Raw genomic sequence first — 15,976 nt, forward strand, 5'->3', positions numbered from 1 at the left:
TCTTAATCTGTTTTAGCATCATTGAAGTAGATTAATCTATGATTAGTTGAATGTTTCTTTCTTTCTCTTGTGTATGCATGCTTGTAGTGTGTGTGTGTGTGTAGTCTCCATTGATGCAAGCTCTTGCCCACTTCATTGGCAATGAGTTATTCATGGATAGACTCTCTCTATGAGCTTGTGGGTTTGTGAATGTTACATTCTATGCTTGCTTAAGCTTGTGGGTTAATAGATGCACGCTTATGGGTTTGCTGGCATTAGGGAAAGCTAAGATTTAATCAATGTTTGAATGGGATTAAGAGATTACCATGAATTGCTTGTTCTCTTGATTAGTGTAGTGGGTTTAAGGGATTGAGAGATTGATTTAGGTGTTGAATGGTTGAATCGTCAAGTGGTGGTTCATGTATGTGAGCTCTCCCGCAAGGGATAAGCTTTCATGCACTAATCGGGTCAAGTCCTCGGATTGACATTGTGTTTCTCAACACATTTGTTGATCGGTAGTACTCTATGAGCACTATATTGCACGGGAGAGAGAACCGCTCTTCAATGGCGCCACTGCCGGATCGGTAGTACTCTATGAGCACTATATTGCACGGTAGAGAGAACCGCTCTTCAATGGCGCCGTTGCCGGGAAGCGAGTGCCTACATTAGTTGAGCACCATACACACACTACCACTCCTTGCTAAGCTCCAATCGGTTGCAAAACCGTTGGATAGGAGAGGAGGCTTTGGGACTAATTTTGGTACTTATTTAAGTTTAATCTTTTGTTAAATTCTCTTTATTGTCTTGCAATTTGAGTGCGATTGGCTAGCTACGCCTCTCTCTTGAGGTCAGGACAAGGATTCAACACACGGGAAGGATTGGAGGTAGGCATTAAACTTGCCAATTTTAATTTGTGTGCAAAAGAGAGAGGCCTGATTTGCATTTCTGTCATTCTGTTTGAGGATAATTTTTACTGTCTGAGGTTAATTTTTACAGTTTCAATTTTTTGCATGTTCATTTTATTTTCTGTTCTTAGCTTAGTTTAGTTTTCTGCATTTTTAATTTTGTGCATTTTAGTTCTCTGTTAAACCTGCACCTATAGAGAAACTGAAATCTGTACACACACATGAAGATTGAACATTTCAAATTTGCTGCAAATCTCACAGCTGCACACGCATTGAGTTCCCTGCACACGCATTGAATTCGCTGCACACGCACTTCAAAAAAGATAATAATAATAATAATAAAAGAAGGCGGTTGTGCGTGAACAGCGCACCACGCGGAGAGACCCACACACCGCACCATAAAGACCGCCACTGCACCGGATAAAGGGGTGCAAAAAAAAAAGTCTGGAAAATTTTTCGTTTTCTGGCGCAGAAAATTGGGAGGTTTTCTAACTTTTTGAGAGGAGTTAGAAAACACCCATCGTCGAAATTTTGGTCCCGGAACCATTTTCCCATAGTGAGTTCAGTATGGAAAACTGATAAATTTTAGGCGATTTTTGATCCTGAAAAATACGCTATTTTTTGGTCTAATGTGATCGAGGGGGTTCAAAATGGGTTCTGGCAAAGTTTGAGCCAACTTGAAAATTTTTGGATTTTTTTCAAAAAAAAAACCTAAAAATTTGACCTTATGCACTTGCGATCGGGACGTCATATAGACGCTGCCATAGGGTCTAGGGCACCTTCTAGAGTACCTACGCAGGAAAGTGGGACCCAATCGGTAGGAAATTTGACAGATATTGCTGAAACCTTTTCCGAATCCCAATCTAATACCCTTTCCAGGACAACTAGCTCATTGTCTATGGACAATCTAGGGCCGTCAAATAGTTATCCCTTAAATAGGACACCCACAAGATGTTTTAATCCATTTGAAGCCGACATCATGGGGTTACCACTCAATGTGAGACTTCAATATGTCTACACGAATGCTCAATGAGCTGAGATCTTTAGGGATCCACAACAACGGTATCTAGTTAAGATTGCAGACTTTCTCTCAGAGCTTGATAGAGCACCTCTAGTCAATGACCAGGGTAACATGTACATGGGTAGAGACGGTGTTCGCTACGAAGTCACCTATCATCCAGAGAATGTAGACAACTTAGGAGGGCTCTCTAAAAGTGAGTTCCTAGATTTATCAAAGCCTTCCGGAGTAAGGGAGTCTAGAGATGATTGGCTCATTGAGCCGGACATGCCTGGACCATCCAATGCCCAGTCCTCAAAGCCATCCATAGATGATTTACTTTTTGTAGATCTAAATTGGAAAGGGACAAGAAAGGCAAGAGCAAAATGGATCAAGGGAATGGATCAGGGGGTTGAGAACCAATGGGAGTTTGTACGACAAATTCCAGTGACAAAGGTCTTTCAGGATGACCCACTGGACTCTTTAGAAGGATATTATGCCAGAGCTAGATCTTCCTCTAGCACTTCTGGTGGTAGTCAAGAAGCTTGCAGGATACAAGAACCGAATCATTGATAAATGGGCCAATGAATACCGAACCTTAGATTGGAAGGAGATTCGTGAGCTCACATGGAGAGGACAACCATTATTCATGGAAGTGTTCTCAACTAATACAGCTAAACCAAGAGAGCTAAACCAGGAGAGACAGCCTTTCTTGGAGAAACTGTTGCTCCTCCCCTACGAGAGTTCACTAGAGAGGGACCCTCAACATCAAAGTGGACCACTGCAAGTAGCCCAATTCTAGTGCCAAGATATTATCCTACACCAAAAGTGCGACCACAGATCACACCACAACAACGTTTCTCTCACTATGACAATCGGACGGTAGGGGAGCCAACTCGGCCTCCCATAAATGCACCTCCTGAAATGCGGATAACAAGATCTTTGGAGAGGGTTGGTGAGGCAGGTAATAAGGGACCCACACCCATTTGGGATGCATATGGACCACCTTACCAAAGAGAGGAACCACTGAGAGTGAGAGGCCGTAGGCCTGATGATGAGTATTCAAGACGAGTAAGGCCATCAACTCTTTAGAAACAGGTAAAGAAGTACGAAGGGTCAGGAGATCCATATAACCATGTAGCAGCATTTAGGCAAGCAGTTTGAGCTGAGCAAGTGACTGACAAGCATACGCAAATTGAAGGATTTGGGCTCACTCTTGAGGGAAAGGCCCTTGCTTTGTTTCAGGCACTAGAGGTTTGAGACAAATCTTCTTTACGAGTTTTGGAAGAGAGATTCATTGCTGCTTTTTCCTTGATGGGGATTCAACATGACACAGTAGCAAACATCTACTCTTTCAAGCAAGGCGAGACTGAGAGTGTTAGAGACTGTGTAAATAGGATGAAGCAATACATTAATCGTTGCCCAGAAGATGAGAAGCCCACCCAGAGTCGATTAATTTCTCTCTTTTTAAAAGGACTCAAAAATTCAACACTGCACACACATCTCTATGCAAAGAAGCATACAAATTTCAATGAGTGTTGCCATGATGCTATGGATTTCACAGATACCTTCAAATTCCAAGATGGTACTAGCCCTGAGGTGCAACCTAGAGATCAGTGGGGTGATGACCAAAGTTCAGGGTCTAGCGCACTAGTAAATCCAGACTAGATAGCTAACCTAGGAGATTGGGACAAACCTATTGCCCACCCATGCAGCCACAACAACAGCAGCGAATGAGGAGTGTACTACCTACAGGTCCTCATCTTTGTGGAGCATGTGGCGGTAACCATAAAACCGAAGAATGTAATACCTTTTCTCCTCTAGTCACAAACCAACCCACAAAGAAGTGGTGCCAAGCCTGTGCTTGGAGTTTTACCCACACCACACAGGAATGTACTCGCATTGCAAGAATGAGACAAGAGCGTGAGCAGCAAAGGGGTGCAATGGCTCCACAAATGCATCAACAGTATACTAATTTTGAACGTAAGCCACCGACGGCACAAGAGTAGGCACGACCTGTACTTGGAGCTCAACCTCCAGCTCCTGGGATTGCTCCTGTGAGGTTTGTTGACTATGACAATTCAAATATGTGTAGAGACTTGATAAACCCAAGCTATGTGGAGGAGGAATATGCATCATATTCATCTAAGGAAAATCTCTTTGAAAGTCCCACATATCCAAGCCAAGCAGCACTGGACTCAACCGGGGGAACAAAATTCTTTGATGTTGCTAGGCGGCTACCAACCTAGGACTCCAGGCTCCTCAGGTCAATGGTAGCAAAGGAAAGTAGAAGCCAAACTAATGGGCCCCTGTTATGAGTGCGGAGAAGCCCATTGGGCTCGGGATTGTCCACATCACCAAAGGCAAGCAGGTCGATCCAATACAACAGTACCACAGTTTCCACCAATTGAAAGATATTGTCTAGGGTGCTGTGTAGAACACTTTCCAAAGGATTGTTTGCTGAAACCACATGAGGAAGGCACCTCTCAACCAAAGGTCTCACTCAACTTTGTAGAGGCAGTTCCATCGCCACCTTCATAAGAGAATGAGGATGTCGTGCCACTTAGAGTCACGACTAGATCACAGACACGAAATGTCGAAATACAAACTGATGAGACACCTCGAACTAGGGATGCAAAGGCAAATCTAGTGGACAAGACCCTACATTCCAATAGAAAAAGGACCACTAGGAGGAAAAGGAACCGCAACAAGCAAACTAAGAGTGCATCCACTAGTTCTCAAGAAGTCTCTAAACAAAACATGAAGGATCAAGCTTTTACATCCCAAGAAGTGCATGAGGAGCATCAACCTCAACCTGGGCCTATAGTGCTAAACAAGATGAGGCTAGTACAACCGAGGATAGTTCAGGGGGTTCTATTTTTGTGGATAAGGTGAACGAGACTCTAGATGCCATCATTGAAGGTCATAGAAGTCGCATTATTGCAGCTTTATCTGAGCTACCCAAGAAGCTTCAAGAATACCCAAACCCTCGTGAGGAGAAGATCAATCTAGCTGTACATTAGCAACTCATTAGGAAAGCTCAATTAATACTTGAGGGCCCACCTCCACCTATCCCTCGGGGCCCCACCTCTCTTAAGCCAACATTAGAAACCATACCAGAAGTGTCATCAAGTTGGGAAATGAAAAGTGAGCTGATCTCACGAGAAGTCTGCACCAATTGACACCCCATTGAAAGAAGGCATTCTGCCACCACCTAGTCTTGCCTTCCTATGCAATGATGAAGTTATTGATGCTAAGGAGGACATGGCAAATGAGATGTGGGCAGCAATTCATGAGAAAGTTAATGAGAATATGTCCTCTATTATTTCACCTCCATTCTCTGAAGTGGATTTTACCAGGGGCACAGAAAACAGCTTTAGACACCCAAGCATCCAGGAGGAAGTTCAAATAATTGTTTCTCCTAGAAGTAAGCATACAATGAAAACCTTACCATCTTATTTGGGGGAATATGAGAACTGTTCTCAAACCTCAAGGATACTCTACATGCATAGAAGGTTGACAAAGGAGATGGATATGGGTATCGTGCAAGCTATTTTGTCAGCACCAGTGGCTTGTACCTTACTTTTGCTTGATTTGATAAAGCTTCGACCAGAGTTGTGAAATGATATTGCCACATGTTTGTCAGAGCAGATATTGCTACAAAAGGGTCACCATCAATGTGCTATACACCCTGAGACAAAGCATGTTATGCCAGTTCCTATCAACAAAGTAGGAAAATTTTGTGAGGACGATCAAGGAAATGCTACCCTCCCATTAGAAGTGCGCAAAGTAGCTTCAACTGCAATACTTGATAGTGGTGCAGGAGTGGGCATTATGACAAGGTCCATTTGGGAAAAGTGGGGCAAACCAGCTATTAGGAGTACAAGGATGCACTTGCAGCTAGCAGATGGAAGCTTAGAACATCCCATTGGGCTGCTAGAGAACATATTGGTCACCACATGTGGCATTGAATATGAGCACACATTTGCAGTAGTGGATTTTGGAAAGCATCCAAACTATGAAGTGATATTGGGTAGACCATTCATGTGACAATTTCAAACGATTCAAGATTGGGGATACAATTATTTGTACCTCCGACATGATTCTGTCATCACAAGGGTCAACCTAAAGAATCACTCATATCGTGATGTAACAAGGTCTCCAATAGATGAGTTTGATTCTGCTTCATCTGAGGGCTCAAGAGTTACAATGTCAGATGGGCGAGAAGATCTGTGGATGTGTGGAGCCTCATGTAAGGATTTCAACACTGAGAGACTTAAGGGTAATCGAAGTGTATCAGATAAGGCATACATTCCACAACCTTTCCCTATCCCCTAGAATGGAGTCATGTCCTTGCAACATTATCGACATGTGCTTTACCTAAGCCAATTCAATTTTGTGACTAAGATGGATATGACATTATTCCTATACGAATGGTACAACCACGTGACCACCTAGATGATTTATACTATGGGGATGCAGCCACAGCACTGCATGTAGAGGAAGTCTCAGTGGAGGATTTAACACTTGAATCTGCTAATGATGCTGATAAGGAAGATGGATGGGACTCTAATTTTGATGATGATGTGATAATCCCCGAGGAAGAGTTAGGAAAGGCATGCCTACTCTTGAGAGGAAGGGAGGTTCAAGTAGAGATCCCTCGAAGCCGACCTAAACGTAAATGCTATAAGAGCCATAAGAGAATCCGTAAACAAGATGAGAGGGAACGACGTGAGAGAATACAAAAAGAAAATGAGGCGTTTAAGAAAGAACACTCTCGACCACCACCTCACTTCTCAAGAAAGAATGGATATCTATACTATGTCCAAGCACAAGATAGTATCAAAGACCAAGTAAAACGACCAGATGGATCCCAACCAGGAGAAAAGCTAAAAACTGTTAGCAAAAATCGTAAAAAAACAAAGAGACCAAAACAAAAACTCAAGTCTCAAACAGATTCAAAAGAGAGTGTCGGAAGTGCAAACATAAAGGTTGAACAAAAAATTCTGATGCAAGATTGCAAAAGAGAGCTTAAAATTGCATGGTCTTCAATTAGTGAGATGACTCAAGTGGACAAGAACAAGGTCTCAATGTTCCCCCCAACTTCACACAGTACACTCTTCAAGATCGGAAGATTGTTCTTCAACAGCCCATGCGACAAAAGCCAAGCATGCCAGGGATTTCATATGATGGTCCAGAAGATGCAAAAAAAATTGACATCACTGAGCCAGGAGAAGAGCCTCGCTATGTGTGGATTGCCACAGACTTGTCCTTAGATGAGGAGAAGTTATTAATTCAAACAATAAAGGAGTATCGCGATGTTTTTGCTTGGAGTTATAAAGATCTCAAAGGAGTTGATCCAAGCATATGTCAGCATACAATTCCATTGCGAGAGGATGCAAAGCCTTCCAAGCAACGTCCTTATACTTATAATGAGAATTTTGCACGAAAGATAAAAGAAGAAATAGACAATCTCTTAGAGGTAAAATTTATCTATGAGATTGAACACACTGAATGGGTCTCCCCTATTGTAGTGGTGCCCAAGAAAAATGGAAAACTTCGAGTATGTGTAAACCTCAAGAAGGTAAATGCAGCTACTGTACGTGATCATTACCCACTTCTAATCACGGATCATGTTTTGGAACTTGTTGCAGGGAAAAAGGCATATAGTTTCTTGGATGGATTCTCCGGTTACAATCAAGTGTCAATTGATCCAAAGGATCAACACAAGACAGCCTTTGCTATTGAAGATGGCATCTTTGCCTATCGTGTTATGCCATTTGGTCTAACAAATGCACCTGCAACCTTTCAGCGGTTAATGACTCATGTATTCACTGTTTCTTGAGATCTTCATGGATGATTTATGTGTTCACTCACAAGAGCATGATGATCATATAGAACACCTCAGACTTGTGTTTCAAAAGTGTCAAGTTTATCGTATATGCTTGAATCCTGACAAGTGCAAATTCATGGTAAGACAAGGGAAGATTTTGGGCCATATTGTTTCTCGCAATGGTATTTCAACAGATATGGATACAATTGATGTCATTGTCTCATTACCTTAGCCTATCAACCCTAAAGGGGTACAAATATTCATGGGACATTGTGGCTATTATCGTCAATTCATCTACATGTACGCTATCCTAGCCAGACCATTATATGCTCTTCTTGTAAAGTTTAATTGGACTGACGAGTGTGAGGAATCCTTTGAAAAGTTGAAGAAAGCATTAGTATCTCCACCCATCTTACGGGCACCAGATTGGAACCAAATCTTTCATGTCCATATTGATGCTTCAAACTTTGCAATTGGATGTATTTTGGCTCAATCGGGAGAACATAATAAGGATTTCCCAATCTCATATGCTAGTCGACAGTTGAATAATGCTCAAAAGAATTATACCCAACAGAAAGAGAAGGTTTATCCATGATATATGCAGTGAAAAAGTTTCGCCATTACCTTTTGGCAAACAAATTTATATTTTTTGTGGACCATCAAGCACTGCTATATTTGGTGAATAAGCCTTGTGTAACTGGAAGGATTGTGAGGTGGTTTGTCATCCTTCTTGAGTTTGATTTTGAAGTGGCAGTCCGAAAAGGAACAACTCATCTTAGGGCAGATCATTTGTCTCGAATCACCTCTGGAGAAGCTCCTGTGGGTGTGGATGATGATATGTTAGATTCAACACTTTTCCTTGTAGAGACAGCTCTTAAATGGTCTGAACCCATCTTCGAAATTTTGACAAGTGGGCAGATACAACTAGCGGGTCCTAATGTTGACCTATGGCAACCATTCAAGTTAATCTAAGGGAGATTATATCGTCAGAGTAATGATGGAGTGTTGCGGCTTATACCTAACCCTGACCAATATGAGGAGATCTTGGAATGGGCACATGAGGATATTGGTGGAATCCATGCATCAGCTACTACTTGTGTGCGACGTATAACTCAGGATGGGCAATGGTGGCCTACCATGCATGCGGATGCTAAAAAATTTATTCATAACTGTGCTTCATGTCAAATTTAACAACCAATTCATAATGTCACATTATTCCAAATTTCAGCTACACCAAGTTGGAGCAAGTATATTGTGGATAGCATGGTCATACTGATCGAACAATTCCTAAATATCGAAAGCATGCTATTGAAGTTGAAGCAGCCAACTATATGCTGATAGAGGGCCAACTTTACGAGAGGGGCAAGGATGGCAACTTGCGCATGTGTGTATGTGAAGCTGACTACTTGAAAATCTTGACTCATGGACATGCAGGTGTTGGGGGTGGACACTTTTCAGGCAATACCATAGCTAAGTTGATTAGGTGGTCTGGGCTTTGGTGGCCAACCTTACAAATGGATGCCGAAGAATATGTAAAACGTTGTGACAATTGTCAAAGAACAAAACCTCCCATCTAAAGGACAATATGCCATTGCGGCCTATGTTAAGCACACGTGATTTATATGGATCTGTTGGTTGATCTTGTTGATCTTCAACAGAGATTTATTTTGATTTTTATAAGTGAAAATATTACCGGTTACTATGAGCTATATCGAAAAGGCCCTTGAGTGGATAGATGGTGAGCGTCCTGGTTGCCAACGATGCCATAGATACACCGATGAAAGAAAAATTGGAAATTAGGATTCAACCTGATATTTTGGAGGATTATGATCAGTGATACTATAGTTTCATTTAATGATTGTTTTAAAGATAGTTGAATCTGTGAAAAAGGCAATTTCATATTGGGTGTGTAAGTGGTGTGTCTAGTTTTAAGTTTGCATGAATATCCGGCTAAGGGACCTGGGAACTCTTTTCTGTGGTATACCCGGGATAAAACCTAACCAAATTCTTAAATGGATCCCACCACTACAGTGGTTGGCTAACCCACGGGACTGGATGGGATTAGGCTGGGTTGATGGATCCCTAAAATGAGACTCAATCCTAAAAAGCCTTCGCAAGTGCTCTGATTCTTAGGTCCCCAAATTAGGACATTATTTTTCCCATCCACATCGATGCCTTAGCTTTTGCTGTTGGGGTAGAACACAAGATGGATTTCCCCATTAGCTTTTCCAGTCAACTTAATGAAGTGGAAAGAAACTATACCTTGACTGAGAGAGAAGGGCTAGATATGGTCTACACCGTCAAAAAGTTTCACCATTATCTTTTGGCAACTAAGTTTGTTTTCTTCGTATACCACCAAGCTCTTTTGTACCTGGTAAACAAGCCCTATATGACAGACAAAATCACCAGGTGTCACTTATATTGCTCGAGTTTGACTTCACTATCATAGTAAGGAAAGGTTCTCAGCATGTTCTAGCAGACCACTTGTCAAGGATCCCTAATGGTGAACCACTAGTGGGAGTAGATGATGATTTACCAGACACCACCTTATTCCAGCTATGCTTGACGAGGAAGTGGCACACTTCTTAGCCAATGGCTACCTGTAGATCCACTCCTCAACAAAGACTACGCTCGTCGCTTAATCAAACAAGCAGCCCCCTACCACTCATTTTGCAGGTCAACTCTATAAGCAAGGAAAAGATAAAATTATATGCCGATGTGCCTGAGAAGATGAGTATATACTCCTTCTTGAGAAGGCTCACTCTGCCTGTGATGGGGGGAAGTTTGTAGCATATATGATTGTGTGTAAAGTCCTCTCTAATGGTTGACGCAGCAGAATACGTCAAACAGTGCGACAAGTGTCAGTGTACAGGAAATTCCCCGTTTCAAGGACTACATGCCCCTGAACCCAATTGTGTCCTTACAACCATTCGAGAAATGGGGTATAGATTTTATTGGACCCATCAGTTTGATATCCAAATACACTCAAGCTCGATACATAATGGCTACTACAGATTATTGTTCCAAGTGGGTAAAAGCTCGGGCGACCCATAAGGCTGATGCGAGATCAACTACTAAATTTCTTTACAAATCAGTCATTACACACTTTGACTTCCCCCTCGAGCTCATTAGCAAGAGTGGAACACATTTCATTAATGAGGTAATCCAATTCCTCCTGCAAGAGTTCCTTATCACACTCACAGAAAGTCCTCCCCCTATTACCTACACGAAAAATGGCTAGGCGGAAAGTACGAACAAAATTTTGTGTGCCATTCTGACTAAAACCGTGGAGGCCACCCAGCCGGCAAATGATTGGGAACAAAAGTTACCGGCTGCACTTTAGACTTATCGAACTTCCTATAAGATAACAATCAACACCACCCCTTTCAGTTTAACCTATGGCACTAAAGCGGTCATGCCCATGGAGTTCTTAGTCCCCAATTTGCGTGTCTCAGTACAAATGACTGGAAATGCCTTAGGTTGTCGCCTATATGAGCTTGAAAAACTTGATGAAACATGCCTCTTAGCAGTATACATTATGATTGTTGAGAAGAAAAGGTCAAAACAATCGTTCGACTAACCAGCTTAAAAATAAACAAATGAACGCGGGTGATATGGTCCTCTTATTCAGTACCAAGACACATTAAAAGAAGCTCAAGCTCAAAGGATTAGGACCTTTCCTAGTCACTGAGATAACACCATAAGGCGCAGTGTGTATTGAAACGCTTGTTGATGGTGTAGAAATGGCTGGTTATTTCAATGGTAGTAAACTTAAACGCTACTACGGCCCCCTCACTGAGGCTACCTTAAGAGCCATCCACCATTAAAAACAGCGCAAAAGAAAGACCATGAGGATATGAAAAAAGCTACACAACAAGAGGCCAAAGTAAGGCAAGCCAAGCTTCGGCAGAGACACATCATGGTCAATATGGCCCAAGTGGTTGACCTTGAAGAGGAAGAATGGGAGGTGAAGCCAGCTCAGTTGTGGTCAAGAATGACCACCCCGATGATCTTTGTCCAAAAATTAGCTCTTGTCGATGCAGGGGCTAGTTACAATTTGATGTCCTATGAAACTTGGCATTCCCTTGGGGAACCCTCACTTAAAGAGACCCCCGATAACGTTACAACAGTGGCATCACAGCATGTTCACATGTTCATTACTTAGGTACAGTTACGCTTTTATTCCACATTGGAAATATTCCCTTGGAAGGGAAGTTCTATGTTATGCCTGCAGGAACGATGCGTGAAGAAATACTCATGGGAAGGGGTTGGATATAAGGTGCAACATGAACTAGGATGCACGGACGACGACCTTACAACTGGCCTCCGACCAAGTTACTATCCTTATGAGACAGATGAAGAGCCAGTCCCCCACCATTTCTCCCCTATGCCAAAACTTCCTTCACCACCCACCATCATTTTGCCACCACACCCCCACAAATCCATCCCCCTAAAAAAGAGGCCACTCATCATTCCAACCACATCAATGCCTCTCACATCCTCCCTACTACCACCATGCTCAGCAGCATCCCACTCTCACATTGCCACCTCACAATCTGATGTCCCACCAACCCAAACTAACCAAGTGTATGCATATGTATGCTTCTTTGGAGGGTCTTTCTGCTTTAGTGCTTGCAACTCCTTGGCATTGTCCATTGCATCTCCATCTCCTTCATAGACATTTCTAAACACCTAATGTTACTTATAAACTCAGATGTTTGCTACACTAGGGCCTTGGCATGCTCCTTCAATACTTCATACACTGATCCAGCATCCACCTGGGATGAATCAACTCCATCATCCATAGTAGTTATTACCTGCTGAGAGGGGAGTAATTACAACGACAAGACCCTCTGTCGCGCCACTTTAAGTGTCGAGCAATAGAAAATCTTCAATTGGACTATATTGCACACAAATTATATGGGACTCTTTTATGTTTTCATTCCTTTCACAAATCTAGCAATTCTATGACGAGTGTCACTGTACAGGAAATTCCCCACTTCAAGGACTACATGCCCCTGAACCCAATTGTGTCCTTACAACCATTCGAGAAATGGGGTATAGATTTCATTGGACCCATTAGTTTGATATCCAAATACACTCAAGCTCGATACATAATGGCTGCTTACAAATTATTGCTCCAAGTGGGTAGAAACTCAAGTGACCCATAAGGCTGATGCGAGATCAACTACAAAATTTCTTTACAAATCAGTCATTACACACTTTGACTTCCCCCTCGAGCTCGTTAGCAAGAGTGGAACACATTTCATTAATGAGGTAATCCAATTCCTCCTGCAAAGAGTTCCTTATCACTCACAGAAAGTCCTCCCCCTATTACCCACAAGAAAATGGCCACGTGAAATGCACGAACAAAATTTTGTGTGCCATTCTGACTAAAATCGTGGAGGCCAGCGGGCAACGATTGGCAACAAAAGTTACCGGCTGCACTTTGGACTTATCGAACTTCCTATAAGATAACAATCAACACCACCCCTTTCAGTTTAACCTATGGCACTAAAGCGGTCATGCCCATGGAGTTCTTAGTCCCCAATTTGCGTGTCTCAGTACAAGAAAAAATGACTGGAAATGCCTTAGGTTGTCACGTATATGAGCTTGAAAAGCTTGATGAAACACGCCTCTTAGCAGTACACAGTATGATTGTTGAGAAGCTAAGGTCGAAACAATGGTTCGACTAACCAGCTTAAGGATAAACAAATGAACGCGGGTGATATGGTCCTCTTATTCAGTACCAAGACACATTAAAAGAAGCTCAAGCTCAAAGGATTAGGACCTTTCCTAGTCACTGAGATAACACCATAAGGCGCAGTGTGTATCAAAACGCTTGATGGTGTAGAAATGGCTGGTTATTTCAATGGTAGTAAACTTAAACGCTACTACGGACCCCTCACTAAGGCTACCTTAAGAGCCATCCACGATTAAAAACAGCGCAAAAGAAAGACCATGAGGATGTGAAAAAAGCTACACAACAAGAGGCCAAAGTAAGGAAAGCCAAGCTTCAGCAGAGACACATCATGGTCAATATGGCCCAAGTGGTTGACCTTGAAGAGGAGGAATGGGAGGTGAAGCCAGCTCAGTTGTGACCACCCCGATGATCTTTGTCCAAAAATTAGCTCTTGTCGATGCAAGGGCTAGTTACAATTTGATGTCCTATGAACCTTGGCATTCCCTTGCGGAACCCTCACTTAAAGAGACCCCCGATAACGTTACAACAGTGGCATCACAGCATGTTCACATGTTCATTACTTAGGCACAGTTATGCTTTTATTCCACATTGGAAATAATCCCTTGGAAGGGAAGTTCTATGTTATGCCTGCAGAACGATGCATGAAGAAATACTCATAGGAAGGGGTTGGATAATAGGTGCAACATCAACTAGGATGAATGGACGACGACCTTACAAGTGGCCTCCGGCCAAGTTACTATCCTTATGACAGATGAAGAGCCAGTCCCCCACCATTTCTCCCCTATGCCAAAACTTCCTTCACCACCCACCATCATTTCGCTACCACACCCCCACAAATCCATCCCCCTAAAAAAGAGGCCGCTCATCATTCCAACCACATCAATGCCTCTCACATCCTCCCTACTACCACCACGCTCAGCAGCATCCCACTCTCATATTGCCACGTCACAATCTGATGTCCCACCAACCCAAACTAACCAAGTGTATTCATATGTATGCTTCTTTGGAGGGTCTTTCTGCTTTAGTGCTTGCAACTCCTTGGCATTGTCCATTGCATCTCCATCTCCTTCAGACATTTCTAAACACCTAATGTGACTTATAAACTCAGATTTTTGCTACACTAGGGCCTTGGCATGCTCCTTCAATACTTCATTCACTGATCCAGCATCCACCTGGGATGAATCAACTCCATCATCCATAGTAGTTATTACCTGCTGAGATGAGAGGGGAGTAATTACAAAGACAAGACTATATTGCACACAAATTATATGGGACTCTTTTATGTTTTCATACCTTTCACAAATCTAGCAATTCTATGCCTTGCTTTTATAGATGGACTGTTTTCTGTTTTGATACTTATATAATTACCAAAAGATAATCAAAAGAGGTTAATTAATTATGTTTCCAACCAAAATACAGTCAGTGATTGGACAATCAAAAGAGCTTAATTTGTTTCCAAAGTACAGTCGATTAATACAATATGCATATACTGCCTTCAGCTGAAACCATGAATGAGATCGCTTATAGGGCGATGATGAGCTTGCGGGGCTTACCCGCGTAAATGATAGTAATGGCCTTCATGCAGCAGCTTGCGGGCTTTCGCGGGAGCTGGGGCACTAGGGGTTGGGCTGCTGGCCGGCGAAATGGGTCGAGTGCTGTCGAAGTCGGAGGCGGATGCAGGCGCGGGCGGGGACTGGGATTGAGGAACCGAGGGCGCCGTCAGTGTGGGAGCTGGGACACTAGTAGGGCTTGGGCTGCTGGGGGGCGTTTCCGAAATGGGTCGAGTGCTGTCGACGAGATCGGATTGGGATTGAGGAATTGAGCTGGGGGCTGGTTCGAAGTTGACGGAGTAGTATTGGTAGCCGTCCGCGTCGAACACTTCGCAGAGGGGCGGTACATCGTCGTAGCCATAGGGGTACAGGGCCATGGTGCATTGGATTTGGCCCCCGCCCAGCATACTTTCATCGTCGGGAAGCGGCAAGGGGAAGCTCCATCGGGTGATTCCCGGTCTGGAAAAGCCTTGCACCTCCACCCTGCAAGTGTAATTGAGCGAGGGCAACCTGAGCTGGGTGAGTTGGTCCTGCCTCTGCTGCGTGACTGCCCAGATGGAGGCGTCGGGTGCGGAGGTGTCCGCGCCCTGCACGGGCCCAAAAGCCCAGTCACCCAAGGGTGCGCCACACCACAGCTTGTTGAACGTGCCGTTCTCGATGTCGGTGTGTGCGTTTACGAGGTCCATGGACCATTGTGCAGCGCCGACGCCGTTGATGATTCCGCCACCCAAGCTGAGGAGGAGGAGGAGGACGGAGAGCAGGAGGTGTCGTAGGCAGATCTTCATTTTTGATTGCTTGCTGTCTGATCTTCCCTTCGTCTTATAAAGAGCAGAGCTAAAAGCCAAAGCAAGCGCTTTTGCTTATTTCGAAAAGCAAAAGCAAAAAGCACATGGCGGTGGTTTTAAAAAAAAACGATGTGGGCCGAATTCATAACAAAGCGTCTGGGAAAAAGCAAAAGCAAAAAGCAAATGGCAGCGGTTTTTTAAAAAAACCGAATTCACCTAAAAT

The sequence above is a fragment of the Cibotium barometz genome, chromosome 6 (assembly GCF_041138505.1).
Source record: "Cibotium barometz isolate CiBa-2024 chromosome 6, ASM4113850v1, whole genome shotgun sequence".
Lineage (NCBI taxonomy): Eukaryota > Viridiplantae > Streptophyta > Polypodiopsida > Cyatheales > Cibotiaceae > Cibotium > Cibotium barometz.